The 18681-nt window shown below is 42.9% G+C and overlaps 1 protein-coding gene across 3 annotated transcripts in view; it reads right to left on the bottom strand.

The window, feature by feature from the left end:
- The window catches only part of LOC118778233 (spermatid perinuclear RNA binding protein), a 75230-nt gene extending 57216 nt beyond the window's left edge, over positions 1-18014 (bottom strand). For 2 of the 3 annotated variants that reach the window (XM_036529661.1, XM_036529664.1), the window contains exon 1: positions 17944-18014. The gene's annotated coding sequence lies outside the window, so the exon portion shown is untranslated. Of the gene's footprint in view, positions 1-16941; positions 17028-17943 lie in introns of those variants that run through there. The other variant, XM_036529663.1, reaches the window with a different exon arrangement.
- Positions 18015-18681: the final 667 nt, after the last annotated feature.

Below are 18681 nucleotides of genomic sequence, written 5' to 3'. Positions count from 1 at the left end.
AAGAGGACAGGCATTGTCTCACTCCGGAATATGTAAAAATAACTGGAAACTGGGTCAGAGAATTCCCAGCGTTGCCCTGCCAAGCTGCACAACGCCGGCACGGCTTATCTCTCACTCCGGTTCTCTTCTCTGGACCTGCTTAGGAGAGCCAGCTGAGCTCTGTGCCGAGGGCTGGGCTGAGTTCTGACTCCAGAGCTGCGCCTCAGACACCCGTCAACACACTGACGCTCCGGCACAGGTTTCATGCCCATGTGTGCCGAGGAGGTGTCAGACCATGCACCGGGTGTGTGCCTTTATGGGCTAAATGGGTATGAATCTGTTGGATACAAGCAATTTGGAGACAGAGAGCTGACAACAGGGAGCCTTAGAGCCCTTTGCACTTTGACCGGACCTCTTGGCAGACCATGACAAACACATTAGCAGGGGTGGTGTGCACCTACGCTACCCACCCTTTAGTGTGGACACATAATAAAATGTTACACAGAGTAATGCGCTTCTTTTCAAAGAATAATGCAAGCTGACCAAGGACACTTTTGTGATGTGCAAACTGGGAAGTTTTCATCTTCTAAAGTCATCTTAATCTCATTAAAATTGCAAAAGTGTGAACTACCACAGCAAAACCAGCAGCAGCTTCTTCCCTCTTCCCTCAGAACTGTAAACACAGACATACACACTCCAAGTAAACACACTACGCTAAAGAACACAGAGCACAGATTTCACACTGAAGTCCTTCAGTAGTGTAGCAAAAGCTGAAAAATATGGAAATAGGCACATTTATGCCACACCCAACAGATGCCTTCCTTCTGCAGCATTCTGACTCCTAATTGATGCTTCCACTGCCCCGCTGCAGTAGGTTGCTGCATTTCTATGGCTTTCATTTTGTTGTAGCAGTGTGAAAGTTCACACATTTAGTTCCTAAAGCGAACAGCGTCTGCCAAAAGAAAAGCCCACCAGAGACTCCCAGTAGGTGTGCAAGGGCCGTACAGTAAGATGACTATAATGTGATGCAATGAGGAGTAAGGCATCAACTGAGAAGAAAATTTCAAACAGAACCCATCTTCCCTGTGGTGACAAGAGATCCTCCAAAATCAAATGAGGCCATTGCAATTTAGACACAATCTATTGACCAATCACAAGGAGCTTGCCTCGCGAGTGCCCTTGTTGTAAATGCGTCAGGGTGTGCACCTCCCAGAAGAACCCACAGATTCACCTTCAATGCAAACAGGAGGACAGGGGGTGTGGGGATTGTGGAGGGACCGAGCCTCCTTGGTCCTGAAATAACTCAGGGGGGAACGCACGCACAGACCTCTCCAGTGCACCCTGTGAAGAGCAGCCAGCAGGCACTGGCACATGTCCTTCGGCCAATCCGCTCACCTTGGCCTGAAAATTTCCCAAACACAATTTCCCACCCCAACGCATCCAGAAAGACCTCCGAGTTACCTCCATCCAAGGGGAGAAAAGACATAAGCTCAAAGTCAGCCAACAACACAAATGAGGGACACAGGAGCAGAGGAAGTTTTACTGCAGAGCGAAAGACGCACACCTCCAAACGCAGGCAGCTTTAGGAGCTCAGGCTCTTACACCGTGAGGAGAGTACAGAACCAGCAAGAAACACAGCTTCCCTCCGTGAATTAACATCAACTACATGGTGAATGTGATGGGTCATACATGAATATGAGTAAAGTGCAGGCACACATTGCAATCTTGTTCAGATACTGTTGCCAAGCTTGAGGAAATAGACCAACACAGCTCTTAAGAATGGCTAATTACTAGGGGTCGACTGATTATCGGCCTGGCCGATTATCGGATCCGATATTCAGCATTCTATCATTCTATCTATCTATTCTATTCAGCAGACTATCGGAATCGTTATTTTTTTAATCCAATTGCCCATAAAATAAATTAATTTAAAAATGTGCTACTTTGGCTCTGATGCAGCCATCCCTCTCTGTCTGTAGTCACCACTCTGTGGTCTCAGGCAATATCCTGCCCACAGCACTATCTGATTGGTTACACATCACGAGTAATAGCATATCAAGACTGAAGGCTACTGTGCCACAGATGGGCACAGAGGAATGCATTTGCAGACTGGAGCAGCTCCGGTGAGCGAGCGGAGCTGTTTCTCGAAGGTAAGGCAGCAGATATTGCTGAAGTTGCAATAAACATCACAACCGTCTACGTTGAAGTTGCAAAAACACCACAATCTTATGATCTGTTTCTATGATGACAAGCATGCCCAGTTTCCCAGTTACACTGAAAATGCCCAAATAATGCACTTTGTTGCAGTGACATACAGTTAACTATAACAAGATAATAGAGTTTATTTATGTAGCGATAGCTATATCTTTGAGTAACGTTGGTGCCAGTACAACTGGAACTTATTTTAGCTACCATTTTGCAAATGTAACATTACTCACCCGTATGAGTTGGTGTTTTTACATGTTATAGGTAGCCGATGGTCATAATAACATCAACCAGTTCATTTGTTGATCCATAATTTAGCCAGCTGACTAGCAAAATTGATAGGCTTTAACGTTATTTCTTGCATGTCACTTACCAGGGCCGGTCATACTCTCAGTCTCAACCCACGACTACTAGTAACGTTACTGAAGTGTGTCCTGAAGCGGTCTCTGACTCTCTGACTGTTTCTCTTCTTTCTGCGCCACAATCTGGTGCTGCTGAATTGGGACTACGAATTGAGACTCAAATTTCAGTACAAATTTTTCAGTTCAAGTTTTACTAGTTTTATTTAATTTTACTTTATTTACTTTATTACTTTATATAATTTCAGGGAGTTATTTATTTATTCATTTACATTTTCAGTTAACATTTTAAGAAATACTGCTGGGAGCTCCCTGCACATTTTGTTTTAAGATAATATTGAAAAGTTCTCTTTTAATTAAACATATGCTTAAAGGCATTTCAACAAAGTTTTGTGTTGGAGTTTGTTTTATTCTAAATTTTAACACCAAGATTTTCATTTTTCCTGCAAATGTGTATCAGTTCCAAATATCGGTTATCGGTCTCCTTGATTACTAATAAATTGGTATCGGTATCGGCCCTGAAAAAAAAAAAAAAAACAAACCTTATCGTTCGACCCCTACTAATTACACTTGTCATAACCATGACAACCATGCTCCATATCAGGCCTTGCATACCAGCACATTCAGACATATTTTGTGTGCAGTCTTATACCAGTACTACAGTCTCCCAAGCACACAAGTACATTTCACTCATCTCCAAACAGAACTTAAGAATACTGTTGTCGCACCATTTTATCTGCACTACAAAAAACAGCTTCATGGCAAACCATGAGAACCTAACTTTGTCACAATCGAGCTACATAATACAAAGCCTTACCTCCGTATATAACCTGCAGGGTTTGTTGTGTCTAGGAACATCATTCAACTGTGCAAACACATAAAATCTTAAACTGTGTATGACCTCAACCACACCCTGTGCAGAAACCTTTTTTCACAAATGCACTAAAATTGTAAGCTTTTCTAACCAAATGATCAGTTATAATACACCACTCTATCCTGTAAGAGAATAAAAATACCTTTTTTCCTCTCTTTATGCTGTATTTAAAATTAAGTGAGCAGACTCTTTTGCACATTTCATTACAGGTACTGCATTTTGTTAGCTAGCTGGCCAGCCATGTTAGCCCTCTAGTCTGTAATGTTGAGCATAATGCTTACGCACATACTAGCACAAATCCAACAGTCACTTACGGTCCCCTTTCTTCCAAGTAGGGGAAAAGCAGTCAAGTAGTTTTTCACCTGTACTAATTTGGTCAAGTATGGGGAAGTGAAGAATGCTGAAAATCTTCTGTCTAAGCGTTTCTGGGGTGGTCTGCGTGAGCAGGCATTGGCTGTTCATCAATTGCGCATTTCCTTTTGGATGAATGGAAACGTGATGTGCCTGGCCGAATATCCCAGATGCAAACACGGCCTGTACTTGCTGTAGCCGTTAAAGGCCCAGACTGGCCCGTCTCAGGGAGCACACATGAGTGTCACATGCGGCTATGACAACTGACAGCTCGCTTCAACCCCATCTCCCCCTTTGTGGAGCAATGTTAAATTTTCTTGTATCCAACTTAAAAACTAAACCTTTCTTCCCAGCCTCCGAGTGTCCGGTGCTCCACTGAAGTGGAAAAATGGCAGCACGTTTTTGTAATCTGTTGCCAAATTCCAGTCTTAATCTTACGTGTCATTTACGTGGCACATTTTCAGATTCTAACTTCTTCAGAAACTTCATTTCCATCCTTAAATCAAACACATTGTACTGGCTAACAGTATTTCACAATGACGAAGTCAAATAAATGTTTTACAAATAAAAGCATTAGTTCACCTAATTGAGGACGTTTTCTAGGTGGGGGCGTAAGCATGTGCACACATAGAACAGGCCTGATTCAGGGGCATGTCTAGACATGCTCAGCCCATAATGTAACCTCAGTTTTACATTTACATTTACATTTATTCATTTGGCAGACGCTTTTATCCAAAGTGACTTACATCAGTTACAGTTCTTTACAATGTTATCCATTTGTACAGCTGGATATTTACTGAGGCAACTGTGGGTTAAGTACCTTGCCCAAGGGTACAGCAGCAATGTCCCAGCGGGGACTGAACCGGCAACCTTTCGGTTACGAGTCCTGCTCCTTAACCACTATGCTACACTGCCGCCCCACTGCCGTTTTAAAAATTGATAAATTCACATCTCCTTAGTAACTGTATTTGCCTATTTGCAACCCCCCCCCCCTTCCCAAAAAAAACAGAAGGCTTGGTAACGATCGGTAGGACTATTTCATAATTTCATAAATAATTTTGGGTGGTTTGTCGTTTTGTCCTTCCTTGTTGAAATGTGCTATCTGCAGCCATCGATCTTTGCTACCCTAAGTTGAAATATTACCGCAGGTAGCCTACCCTGGGTTACGTACCATTTTCAATAGGTAACAAATGGATCTTGTCAGAAAATGCTACTAAGGCTGCCCACGACCAAAGATTTTCCTAGTCGACTAGTAGTCGGTAGTTCAAGCCATTAGTCGACTAGTCGTTGCACGTTTATGATATTAATTTAATTATTTAAATATATATTTTTGGGCCATCAGAATGGTTTGAGTTCCAGGGCTGAGGAAGAATGTTAGCCTATAAGTAACATTAACACTTTGCTATGTTACAGAAAAATACAAACCCTGATAATGAGCCTTTAAAATATAAATTTTACAAGCGCACACATGAAGTGAGCCACCTGTTAACGACAATGCTAACGGCAAAAGCGGTAATGATTCTGAATGTGTCAGAACAACCAGCAAGGAGACTGAACATTTATTCCAACACAGTGTAACATAACACAACTTATGAACTTGTGTAGCAGAGCTGAAGTGATTAGCTCGTGTGAGTCCTGCGTAAGGCCTTAGGTAGCAGGTAGCCGAGCAGTTGCAGCGGCTACGTCACTCCCCCGAGACCTGGTTAAGTAGCGTTGTTGCCAACAGGCTACAAAGGGCAATTTGCCTTTAGCTCAACTGGCAACGACGCTGGCTTTAAGGGGTTTGCAGCAAGCAGTAAGAACCTCGGTTCGAAACTTGCTCACTCACTGACCCACGTAACATCGAATTAAACACAACGCAAGATACCACCCGTTACACTTGTAACACCAATACAATAACTTATAAAACAAATGATCAGTAAAACACAGAACATGAAGTTAAACATGCTTTAAGCGAGGTGATTTAGCTTTCCCAGTCCCCACAAACATAGGATAAGCCTATTTGCGTATATGAGAATATTTATATTTATTTAGCTGCATATAGCCTTAACTTTGCAATTCATGTTAATTAGGCCATTAATCATTTAGCATGATGGAATAACCTTATCGCGCGTATGGTCACATCGGTGTGATTAGCCGTTTAGCGCGTATGCTAAAACCACTGCAATTAGAACACTAGATTGGAAAAATTGTAGCCAATTTTAGCTTTGAGGAAACAGTGATTTAATGTTAAAAAATATAGCAAATGCTAACTGAAAACTAGCTTAAGCTTAGCTTAATAACGCTAATGAAAACATAACGAACCATGTAATATAACATGCACGCTACATAGCAAGTTATGTGCGAAAGGGATAATGAAATTAGGCTACTTAGGGAAGAGCCGGGACGAGAGTAACACTTTTCAGATAAACGTCATTTTAAAAGATGACGTTACAGACAGAACCTAATTTCCGTTGTTATCAACAACTCACGTGTGTGTTCTATCAATACCAGGCACTATTCTGTACAAATGTGGAACGACTTCAGTATAATAAGTGTCGTTGTTACTGTAGAGGGATGAAAGAAACAACTGTTACAATTGTCCCGACAATGACTCCTCTGACAGTTAAACCTGATTTGCTTGTAAACTGAGAAACTCTGACATGGCAAACTTCAGGATGTATTAAAGTACTAATTAATCTGTCAAATGATCATGACTATGACACATGAAACAATAGACACAACTTGTTCAAAAAAATTTACCGCTTAACTGAGTTTACTTTCTGTGATCGAAAACAGCTTCTCGGGTATAACTCTGCGAAAGTATGACATATTCACACAGATTTTTCGTGGATCTGTTGCATGCAGTATATGCTGACACAGTCAGGCATATCACACTTGTATGGGCTTGGAGAAAATCGCCATGTTACTTTCGTCCCGTGTTACTTTCGTACCGGCTCTCCCCTACATGTTTCAGATGATAAATCATGTTTGAGGTCGACGAATGATAGGCGAATCTTTGCATGCAGAGTTTGCCTGCCACCTTCTTGGGGTCGTCCTTTACACGCTCAAAATGATCCCACACTTTGGATGATTTCCTGCCTGACAAAATGTAGTAATTTTTTAAAGACAAGGCGCAGCTCCCCAATGGAGTTTGAGGGGTTTTTTTTTTCTGCGACTAACCAACCAATGAAAACTTGGTCGACTAAGACTCTTCTTATCGACTAATGGTTTGGTTGACTATTAGGGGGCAGCCCTAAATGCTACCAACATGATATTATATTTATATTTAAAATATCTAAAATGACAAAAAATAGACTAAAATGACCTTTATACCATACCAAGAAAATTATATCATCATAAAACGACTGGTAGCATATTTCAATAGTGTAGACAGTCATGAGAAAATGCAACCAGTGTGACCACACAGTCACATAAATGTAAATATCACATAATATGTCAAATGTGTAGACATACAACAGAGAAACATTAGATAGTAACCAGCTATCTTTCTAGCTACTTTACTGTCTAACAAACTATTGTTCAAAAATAAGTGAGTGAGTGGGCTACATTTCCAAAAACCTACCTACATTTCTAAAGACCATCTCCACCATCAAAGGCATGGCATAACCATGTGTGGAGGCGCCTCAGTAAAAGAGCGTTCACAATTACAGCTGCTCACTGGTATTGTTAGTGAAGCCTGGGCAGCCTTTTTCAGAGATGGACACATCAGAGGATCCAACAGGTTGTACACAGCTTGTATCGGGAATGGCCTCAGTCTCATTTTCACATGACAGGTAATTTCTGCCGACCACTAGCTCTGCCAAATGTAACTGGATTTTGTAATGTTTTACAAGGTCATCAAGGCACTCCCAAGACAGAGTGTTTTTGGACTTCTGACTGCAGGCTTGGACTTATTGAACAGTGATGCGTCAACAAGTAATTACGCTAGCCGCTAGCTAAAGGCTTGAAAGCTCAAAGTCCTGCTTGACTGTGGTGCGGTGGCTAGATTAGCTGGTTAGTATTGACAGCTAAAGTATACACACGGCCCAGCTAGTCACTGGACGAAGTTTCATCAGTTCAAAGTCTGAACACAAATATCAACAGACAATATTTTTGCTGTGTAGCTATAACATTGTATCTTGTAATCTTAACGTTACCTTTCACTGTTACTGCATCACTGTACTGTACCAAGCATTGTCTCATGAGTGGGCTTTTTTGAAAAAGAGTAGAAAGGGGGCTGGGTGGGGTGGGGTATTTACGCTGACGCTACATTTCACAGACTCTTAGTGAGCAGTCTTCATGGTTGTATATTTTGCATCCACAACGCACATAATTCATCACACAATAATACTTTGGCATTAAAAAGATACCCAAGGCTACAGGCCAACAGCCAGGGCCTAGGCACACCCCTGGGTTAAGGGTTATTACACACCGAGGGATTTTACAGGTTGGTCTGTAACAGTGATACTTTGCAAACTATGATACAGCCCGATTTAAATAGAGCACTTCAAAAACAGCTCATTTTGTACATGCAGACTAAGTAATAAAAACTAAATATGAAATTTAAAATGATTCCATCAAAATAGAAGTTAAATTACTCATTTTCAGTTAAGTGCCACAAAACCAGATCTATAATTCTAGTCCATCTGAAGCGTTTGCCCATGAAAACCCAAAATAAATGTTCCACTTTGCACAAAATGGGGGGAGAAACAGCTCGGCGGGATGTAACAGAGCTACAGTTTGCAGGATGAAAGATGCTGCCAGTAACACGGGTGCTGGAGTGAGACAGCCGGGCCTGTCCGAGCCCCCTGGAGAAATGTGGCCTGTGCTACCAACGTCCCTGAGAAAAACCTGGCACTAACACAAGTCAAGTTATTATGCTGAGACAATGTCAGTATTTTTTTTTCGGGGGCTGCAATCAGAATGAAACGATTAACAGGGATGGGGTTTATTGGCTTTTTTCCTCTGCAGGACTGCAGCTCTCTGCAGGAGGGTTGGCTTGTTTCCACAACCTTTCCTAGCTGTGGTTCAAAAGCAGTTTTCCACATCAGGTGAATACTTCCACTGAACACACTGGCATCAATAGCCACGGTGGGCCCTGCGGTGGCTGTAAAGGTTCAGGTTTGTTAATGCTGATAACTGGTTCTGTATTCCCAGGTTCCCACATTGCATGGATGTACCATTACCGGATGTACCATTAGCCGTTTGCTCAGCCGCCTCCTTCAGTTCTGAGCACAAAGGCTGCAATGAGCACAGATAACACCTGTCGCCTTTATCAATATCCACCACACTCATTCGAGGCACAGGAGTTGTCCTTTCATCCTTCTAATAGCATAACCAGCAACAGGTGATCAGACAGTCGAGGCCTAATTGGCTAATTCTCTCAGTGAACACAGAAGTGAACAATATTTTACTGAAAAAGGGCCCCATCTCTCAACAATCAGCGACGGCAATACTGGAGCAGCAGAATCCCTTTATTAAATTAAGAAGACTATCTGATGGAGCAGTGCTCAGTGCTGTGGCGTGCGCTATCTGATTGATTACCTAAAGTTGCAATTACGGTAATTTCATTATGTACGGTAAATAGAGATTAATCATTCAACAATGGTCAAAGAGTAGATGTCTGGGGAAAGAAAAATACACACAGGCACAAGTTAATACAGTGTGACAGCTATGAAAACTTTGCCTGCTGCAATCTGGGAATGGTATGCTAAAAAGGTTCCCCCAGCCTTGACATTTGGAAAACACATTTCATTTTCAACATTGTGTAATTAAACTGATGGGTACGTTTATCAACCATTTGAGGGCTGTTTACAGCCCGCAAAACTACTGTTGGGTTCAAAGAAAATGTGGGGAAACACAGTGAGTACACGCAAAGCAGTCAGAAAGCAAAGCGATGACACTGACATGGGCTTTGACTCTTTGCATATTGGCGCTGATGCACCTGTAGTTTTGCATGAGCCTACTACATCAGCCCAAAAAACAGGAGCTCTCACAAAGCATGTTGTAACTGTAATGACTAAACTCTGAGCAGTTGTTTATAATTGTGTGATTTCTTTGTATGGTCTGGAGACAGATGTTAAAGTCCATCCTCAGCTGTACTCACCTGCTGACAGGAAAGGACATGAACGGCCTGCTAAGAATAAGAAGAAAATGATTTTTAATGCCTCTATTATTTACCAAATGATCTTGATGATGTAGTCATTACTGTCAGCGTTTCACTGTTTCCTATAAGAATAGGCCAAATACACTGCACCAAAAGCCCTTCCAGTTTGGACAACTCCAAAGGGTGACTGATCACTCACCTTTTCAGCCTCTGTTATAACCAGCTAACAAACTGGCAAATAAATACAGAACCTGATACGGTTAAAAAAAAAAAAACAGGGAAGGAGAGCTAGTGCTAGATAGCATTTGCTTAAATAGCTTTTTTCTGATTCTTTATATACACTATATGGCCAAAAGTATGTGGACACCCCTCCTAATTAACTCAGTTCAAGTGTTTCAGCCACACCGATTGTTAACAGGTGCATAAAATCAAGCACATGGCCATGCAATCTCCATAGACAAACCTTGGAAGTAGAATGGGTCATACTGGAGAGCTCAGTGACTTTAAACGTGGCGCTGTCATAGGATGCCATCTTTGCCACAAGTCAGTTTGCGAAATTTCTGCCCTGCCAGATCTGCCCTGGTCAACTGTAAGTGCTATTATTGTCAAGTGGAAGCATCTAGGAGCACCAACAGCTCAGTAGACCACACAAACTTACAGAATGGGGCTGCTGGAGCACGTAGCACGTAAAAACCGCCTATCCTCTGTTGAATCATTCACTTCAGAGTTCCAAACTGTCTCTGGCTGCAACATCAGCACAAGAACTGTGTATCAGGAGCTTCATGAAATGGGTTTCCATGGCCGAGCAGCTGCACACAAGCCCAACATCACTATGTGTAATGCCAAGCGACGGCTGGAGTGGTGCAAAGCACGCCGCCACTGGGCTCTGCAGCAGTGGAAACGCATTCTCTGGAGTGATGAATCACGCTTCATCTGGCAGTCTGATGGACGAATCTGGGTTTGGTGGATGCCAGGAGAGCGCTACCTACCGAAATATACAGTGCCTACTGTAAAGATTGGTGGAGGAGGGATAATGGTATGGGACTGTTTTTCAGGGTTTGGGCTAGGCCCCTTAGTTCCAGTGAAGGGTAACATTAATGCTACAGCATGCAAAGACATTTTAGACAATTGTATGCTTCCAACTTTTGTGGCAACAGTTTGGGTAAGGCCCTTTCTTGTTCCAGCATGACTGTGCCCCTGTGCACAATAGGGTTGGGCCGATGGACGATGCCATCACCCATCACAGATGGCTGACAGACATCACGATGTTGAGCCAGCATCGTGATTTAAACACCCCCCCAACGTCCATAAAGACATGGTTTGACGAGTTTGGTGCGGAGGAACTCCAGTGGCCTGCACAGAGCCCTGACCTCAACCCCACTGAACACCTTTGGGATGAATTAGAATGCCGATTGTGAGCCAGGCCTTCTCGTCCAACATCAGTGCCTGACCTCACAAATGCTCTTTTGGCTGAATGGGCACAACTCACAGACACACTCCAAAATCTTGTGGAAAGCCTTCCCAGAAGAGTGGAGGTGTTATAGCTGCAAAGTGTCAGTGTTATAGCTGCCCATGGTTTTGGAATGGGATGTCCAATAAGCTCATATAGGTGTGATGATCAGGTGTCCACATACTTTTGGCCATATAGTGTATGTAAGTGCTTTGCACCGCTGGAGAAGAAATGCACCTGTGAACAGGTGAGAAATGGATGAATGGATGTCCAAATCCATTATCAAGTGGACACACCACAAAAACGCATGTCTACATTAAAACAAATCCCTCTGAATAAAGCCCTATGGATACTGAATAAAGCCCTATGGATACAAAATTAAGGAACCATCACCTCTGCATGTCAATACACACTATTACACATGCAGTTGTCCTGTTTGGCTTGGAACGCATTCCACCATATTCTGTGGGTTCCATTTCTGTCACTGAAAAACAGTTCGAGCTCTGATTTGCTGCTGTCCCTCTGCCCATCTCCACTACCTTAAATGGCCATTCCTGTGCAAGCCTGCTTAAGATCTGGTTCCTGCAGATGTATATCCGTTACTGTTGCTTCCCTGTCAGCTCCTCGGCATTTATACAGTGTTTACACAAGAGTACTTTCCATTGCTGTCTGATGTCGCTGTCTTGCAGTGAAGCCAGGGGCTGCCACGCTCTGCATTCCTCCTCCCCACCAGACCGGACCCCTTGTTAACTCTTCCCCATGCCCCCGCAAGCCCCATCCGCCTGCAGCCTGATTTGCGGTCACTCAATACCACAAGCCATTACCAGGACCCTAAGAACACAGCACGATTCACAGGACCCCCGCCTGAAAAACATCAATGAGGTCCAAGTTACTCAAAATAGCCCACTCAGTGGCCCTGCATCACGTTCTTTTGCTTGTACATCATGTGTGCTGAATTCGCAAGCTGTGCTTTATGTGCCTTCTGCTCTCCTGCAGAAGTATGGTAGAGGGTGAAATACCAACAGGACCTTTAAAAACAAACCTTGTATGAAACCATCTTAGCTGCCCCTCCACAAATTTCTGTGACTCTGCTCTCAGTAGCATAATCCGCTAAGCAGTATATGGCAACGCACAGAATACATAACACCATACATACAGTACTGGCCAAAGTGCACAAGAGTTGTCTGGCAATAAAAAAGGGCAGTTATGACCTGCTAACTCAGACAGCCTCTCTCCCGCCTCTCTCTGCAACATCTACAACAGAAAGCACAGTTCCTTTGTCATGTAAAAACAGAATTTGGTAAATCCCTTCCTGGTCTCCCAATGGCTGCTCTCCTTCTCTGGCCAACCTGCTCATGAGGTCTGATCCCAGGCCCCTAAGGAGGCTGCAACTCTCCACTTGAAAAACTGTCCCCAGAATTGTCTGTTCCTGTGAGGAGTACAGGGACAACACGGCATCGCAGACAGGAAGAGTGACAGCAATGGATTCCATACTTTCAGTTGGATGGAGAGAGAGAGGGATGTCATTTCATCTTGCCCGTGTGATCTGCTCTTCCATCTATCAATCTGTTTACTTATCCACCAGTCCCACCCACAGCCAAATGCTGGAACTGTGAGTCACACTGGAAACTGCTCGTTAAACAAAAGTGATCCATGGTACACGAGAACATTTAAAAGCAGACACAAACACACACACAGACACACAGGACTGAAGCACCATGGATCAAATTACCATTCCAACTGCATTCAATTACCTTCCAATCCACAAGTGAACTCCTCGATTTCCAAAGGTTATGGGTAGGGATGGAACGATCGATCGGCTGTAAATTGGAATCGGCCGATTTCCGTTCTAAATATGTGATCGGCGATCGACCAATCTTCCGTTCATTTGGTCGATACTGAGACCCAATCTATGACGCAAAATATGTGAGCCAAATTTCGCCACGAGGGTTGGAATGGAAAAAAAAATGTTGTCCATCTGGCAGTTTTTTAAAATATCTGATACAGATCAAAGTAATGCCATTTGCAATGTTTAAATGTGTTTAAGTGTAAATGTAAAACTAATGTATCTCGTGGGGGAAACAAGACAAAAAAATTTCACTAACTTGATACGGCACGTAAGAGTACATCATCCGACCGAGTACAGGGATTATCAGAAGGTAGCGGAGCTAGTGAAGACTGATAAAGCTCATTTAAGATGTTAGTCATTTTAACCAGTTACAAATATGCTGCACATTTAGGCTATTTTTGTGTTAATAGCTATTGCGTTTGGTCATACTAGCACCTTAATAAGATAAAAGAACTGTTAAACTGCAGCTACTGCCTTTTTCATTGTGTGAATTGGTTGCAACAATCGTTGTATTGCTTGCTAATAATAATAATATTATTATTATTATTATTATTATTATTAATTTTAAAATTATACCGCCTTTTGGTCCTTTTCACAACCCCCCCGGGTGATCAGGATCGGGATCAGGATCTAGATCGGCCGATTCTGCTCACAGAAAATCTGCAATCAGGATCGGCCTCACAAAACACAGATCGGTCCATCACTAGTTATGGGTCAACATTACAAATAATTAACATGGAACTGAAACCAGTTTGTTCAGGGAAAGCGTTGTGTGGGAATGCACTGAGTCCCCACAAAGGAGCATGCGAACAGTGCCAATCAACTGCAGTGTCAATGGTATGACACTTACAGAGGGGCTTGGCATTCACACAATTCAGATGAGCCTGGGCATCATAGACAGATTACTGCATGGGCAAAGTGGGCACGTGCCCAGGGCGCTGGAGCCAATGGGGGCCCTTGACCTTAAGATTTATCTTTTTTTAATGTGTAAGTGTGGCAGAGCTGAAGTGAGTAGCTCGTGCGAGTCCAGCGTAAAACCTGTGGGGTAGCAGGTAGCAGGTAACGGAGCGGTTGCAGTGGTTACGTCACTCCCTGAGACCTGGTTAACTAGCATTGTTGCCGACAGGTTAAGGGCAATTTGCTTTTAGCTCAACTGGCAACGACGCTGGCAGTAAGAGGTTGGCAGTGAGCTGTGAAAACCCAGGTTCAAAACTCACTTGCTCGCATGCAGCATCTAGTTAAAACACACAATGCAGTCCACACCCGTTACGTAAAGTATTGTTGCTTTTAAAATATTGGAACAAATATCATTTTGAAAATGTAGTATGATTATGAAATGGTTTGAATGTTTTGTAAATTAGCCGATTACATCACATAATGTCGTAAAGACGCAAGCTAAAGGTCAAATGTCAATTTCGCGGTCAACATGGATAAATGTGCGTTTAGCTGGTCGGCGAAGCATAAAGAAGCTTAAGATGCCGCTTTGTCGTCCGGGAGTTGGACTTTGACGACTTGATCAATGACTTCTCTTCAAAGGCCAGAGAAAGCCGGTGGTTTACGTAGGATATTTTTCACTGCAGTTTTATTTAAATTAAGATGTGTGTTTGACTCCTAAAGATGTGTATACTGTGATGTACGTGGCATGTATAGAACAAAACAGATTTAAAATGGCAGTAATTTAACATGTCAAAATAATGAATATAAATTTCAAAGTAATACATGCTGTGTGGTTGTGGGTTGCCCTGTGCTACTGTGCAACCAAACTCTGTGTGCTTGGGGAGGCCACACGAAGTGTGCGTGTACTATTTGCGTGTGTAGGTAGAGGCCCATGGCAAGTTTGTGTCCAGGGCCCGTGGTCATGATAATCCGTCTATGCTGGGCACAAATACGCTTCAAGTTAAATTCGGCATACACAGAAATGTTTCTGCCAGAATTTGCTTGTTGCAAACTGCACACAATCGTCTGCATTTCAGCCTGAAACACAACAGTGCCTGCAAGCAGTTTCTCGGCCAGAGTGGAGAGCAATTTGCAAACCATCTAAACCAGATGTTGATTGTTCTGAGGCACCACTCACACACATACACACACACACAAAATAGAGGACACAAGGAGCTGTAGTGCGAGACAGACGATTCGCCTGAGCTTCACCATGAAGGATCCTGCTCGTTGCATCTTCTCTCTTTGTTCAACACCCACATCAGATAATGCTTCCAGAATATGAAAAGCACATATAAACAGCAAAGAGGATGAAACTTGATGAACAAGCCATTCCACTTCGGGCAAAAAAAAGAAGAGACACAATGCCTTAACGGAAGTCTCAAAAGGGACTTGAAATAAATACACATCATATTGCGTCAGTTGTGGTGTGTTTAACAGCAGCTCCGATTACAAATTCAACCGCTTTCACAATTGGCTGGCAGAATAAAGTATCACCCTAAAATCTGTTTTCTTACGGACGAAACCGTAATTTCGTCCATGCAACCTAACGTGTTGACTATTTTTAAACTGCAAGGTGTCTTAAACCTCGACCTGAAAGTGCCCTGCGTTTTAAGGACAATGTGTTGAACACATAACATAGTATACAACAAATAATCACTTCAAAACAAAGCCCACTAGATACCTATAATGTCAAAAACAAACAAAAAATAATAATAAATGGGCGCTAATGGCTAATAAAATATTTTAAAATATTTTGTCAGCGTAGCTTGGTAGCTATTGCGTTGTCGTCGCGACAAAATAGGATCACGGCCATAAGATTCACATGCAACACGCAGCTGAAAGAATCACTTTCTTACACAAAATGTACATCAAGGAAAAGATCGCAATCAGTTACTAAACATACACGACAAATTACTTGCTAACGAGCACATGTAATAAAATTCATGATAAAACTGTACACTGCGGAAGTATGCGTTGGAGAAGCACCTGCCTTGGAGTGCTGGGAGGAATTACACAGACACAAAGAGTTTGAACTTCCTCCAAAATCTACCTCACTCACCCAGTTAGCAAGCTACTACAGAGAAGAACCACGCAACTTCCTTACAAAAACGAAAATTTATAAAGGTTTACTATTTGGACACGTAACTATTAGTCTTCTCCAAATTGTCTAGGAGAGTGGTTCAGGTGACTGGCTGCAAATTTCGAGTTCTCCAATAAGTTAATGTTACTCAAGATATTTTTTTCTCAAAACTTCAACTTCCAACAAAGACGAAACGGGACACGATGAATTTCCATTCTGTTCAGTGAATTAGCTAACAATGTCTATATAGTCTAGCTGGATAGGCAGTTTGTTGATTCATTCCAGTTTTTCAGTTCTCTCGCAGGGTGAGGATAGCCAACTAGCTCAACTTATCTACCCCGCAATAAACATATCGATAAACGAAATCATTTTACTTTTTAAAACGCAACAATTAGCTAGTTGCATCGCTACTACCGTGTAATAACATTGGTACTTTTAACAGCAGCAAAAATGTACTTTTCTCTTGACAGCTAGCTTACTAGCTTGCTAGCAAGCTAACACTAGTGAAGATTAGCTTGTGGGTTTCAATTTGATTATAGCAATGCTTATTTGTAGATAACTGAAAGTAAAGACAGCTAAAACATTGGCAAAGTACGTTGCCTCGTACTTGCCAGCTCGTTAGTGATCCATCCAGCGTGGTAGCTAAATGACATGCGTTTCGCATCAATAGCAACACGATGATTGACACGGCACCCCTTACTTTCCACCAGACATTCTATGAGAAGTCAGAATCGTGTCAAAATACATAGAGCTGTCTCGCTACTTACAGAGATCCAGTCTTTACGATGGAAGTCCAACAATTTTGAAATTACAGTGTTATTTAGAGGAGCTACTGCTAGCTATCCGATGAAAGTTTCTATTACATTGTGCTATGTGCGCCCCCCAACCCCCCCCCCCCTAGGTTCTAACCTGAGCCGCCTGCTGGTCACAGTTCAGGAGCTGATTAAAAGTGCGCAGGCGCGCACACACAGCACCATAGCAATTCGGCATTCGCACCGATGGACCACTATTTGATTATTTGGCTTTTTGGCTGGGGATGGGGGCGGGTGGGAGAAGGAACATGCGGGCCGCTGTAACTTACGCGAACAATGGATGACAACACCGACAACAAAGGTGGATTCTTTACTGAGAGTAACATATATATCTGTCACATTAAATTTAAATTCAGACCAAAAACTTCTAAGGCGAGGCTTGCTACCTGACTAGCTCGCTGACGTTATTTTGAATTAAAACAAAGTTTATCTAGTATAAGCATTTTCATGCGTTTTCCGCATATGAAATGGTTTCACCACTCAGCCGAAGGCAGCATTTTTCTTTCGGTCTAACCGCCTTATAAATAATTCAAGTATAGCAGGCTGCACCAGAGAAGATGTTCCCATGATTGCAGAGGAAAAATCAATTAAAATACAGTGGTATAACCGAAGTTGAATCAACCCATCAACTCGAATTCGCAATCAAGTGTACAGTAATCGTCTGTTAAGAGAAAGTCGGCGTATGTACACATGCATTAGCTACCTTGCAAGTCAGTGGTGTAGCTAGAGTGCTAGCTACTGATGCTAGCTGGCAATCTATGTTACCTAATAGCTTGCTAGCTTGCTACTGTACATCGAACTGGCAATGACCGAATCACTGCTAGCAGATAGATTTTCGCTAGCTAACAGGCCAGTGTATTGCAGATTTTACAAACTGCAAATAACCCAGCCATCTCGCTGTTTTAGCGGCACTTGCTCTGCATTTAATAGTTAAAAGTATTATGCGCATTTAATTACCGTGGCCGAGCTGCTCCAGTTCCTGCTAGTGTTACCTCCAGTCAAGTCAGTCCCTGTCTCTGTCTCTCCGCTTCCCCTCAACTGGTTTAGACCACGGCTTTGTTCACGTGATAATGTAAGCTTTCTCTAATTGGAGGACGAGGAGTCGGTGAAACTGACTTTGCTACCCTCCTCCTTGCACCTGTGCGCGCCTGGGTGACAGAACAGCAAACACCCTAATTACATTATCCTTCGGACTCCTTGTGCCAGTACCTGGACAACGTATTGCCCATGGGGACAGAGCGTTGCGTAGGCTAAGTGCTGCGTTTGCGGAATGACACTGCGCAGCCCTTTCTCACCGCAAATGCCCCCGTCAGACTCTAGCAACAAAAACACATGGTAACATTCTACACCAGTGTTTCTCAACCCTCTCCTGGGGGGGGGGCCCTGCCCTGCATGTTTTAGATCTCTCCCTGCTTCAACACAGCTGATTCAAATGATCAGTTTGTTATTAAGCAGCTTCAGGAGTTCATAACGAGTTGATCATTTGAATCAGCTGTGTTGGAGCAGGGAGAGATCTAAAACATGCAGGGCAGGGGGGCCTCCAGGAGAGGGTTGAGAAACACTGTTCTACACAATCTGTGTTGGACCCCATTCAGGTGAATGTAGCGGTTAAAGTGCATGGACGTGGGATAGGATTAACACGTGGTTACACAAGTAATCACGTGTTAAACCTCAGGTGTACAGCGATCGACAGAA

This window comes from Megalops cyprinoides, chromosome 5, assembly GCF_013368585.1.
Source record: "Megalops cyprinoides isolate fMegCyp1 chromosome 5, fMegCyp1.pri, whole genome shotgun sequence".
NCBI lineage: Eukaryota > Metazoa > Chordata > Actinopteri > Elopiformes > Megalopidae > Megalops > Megalops cyprinoides.
Note: the sequence above shows the minus strand (reverse complement) of the source record. Positions and strands in the feature narration are given on the sequence as shown.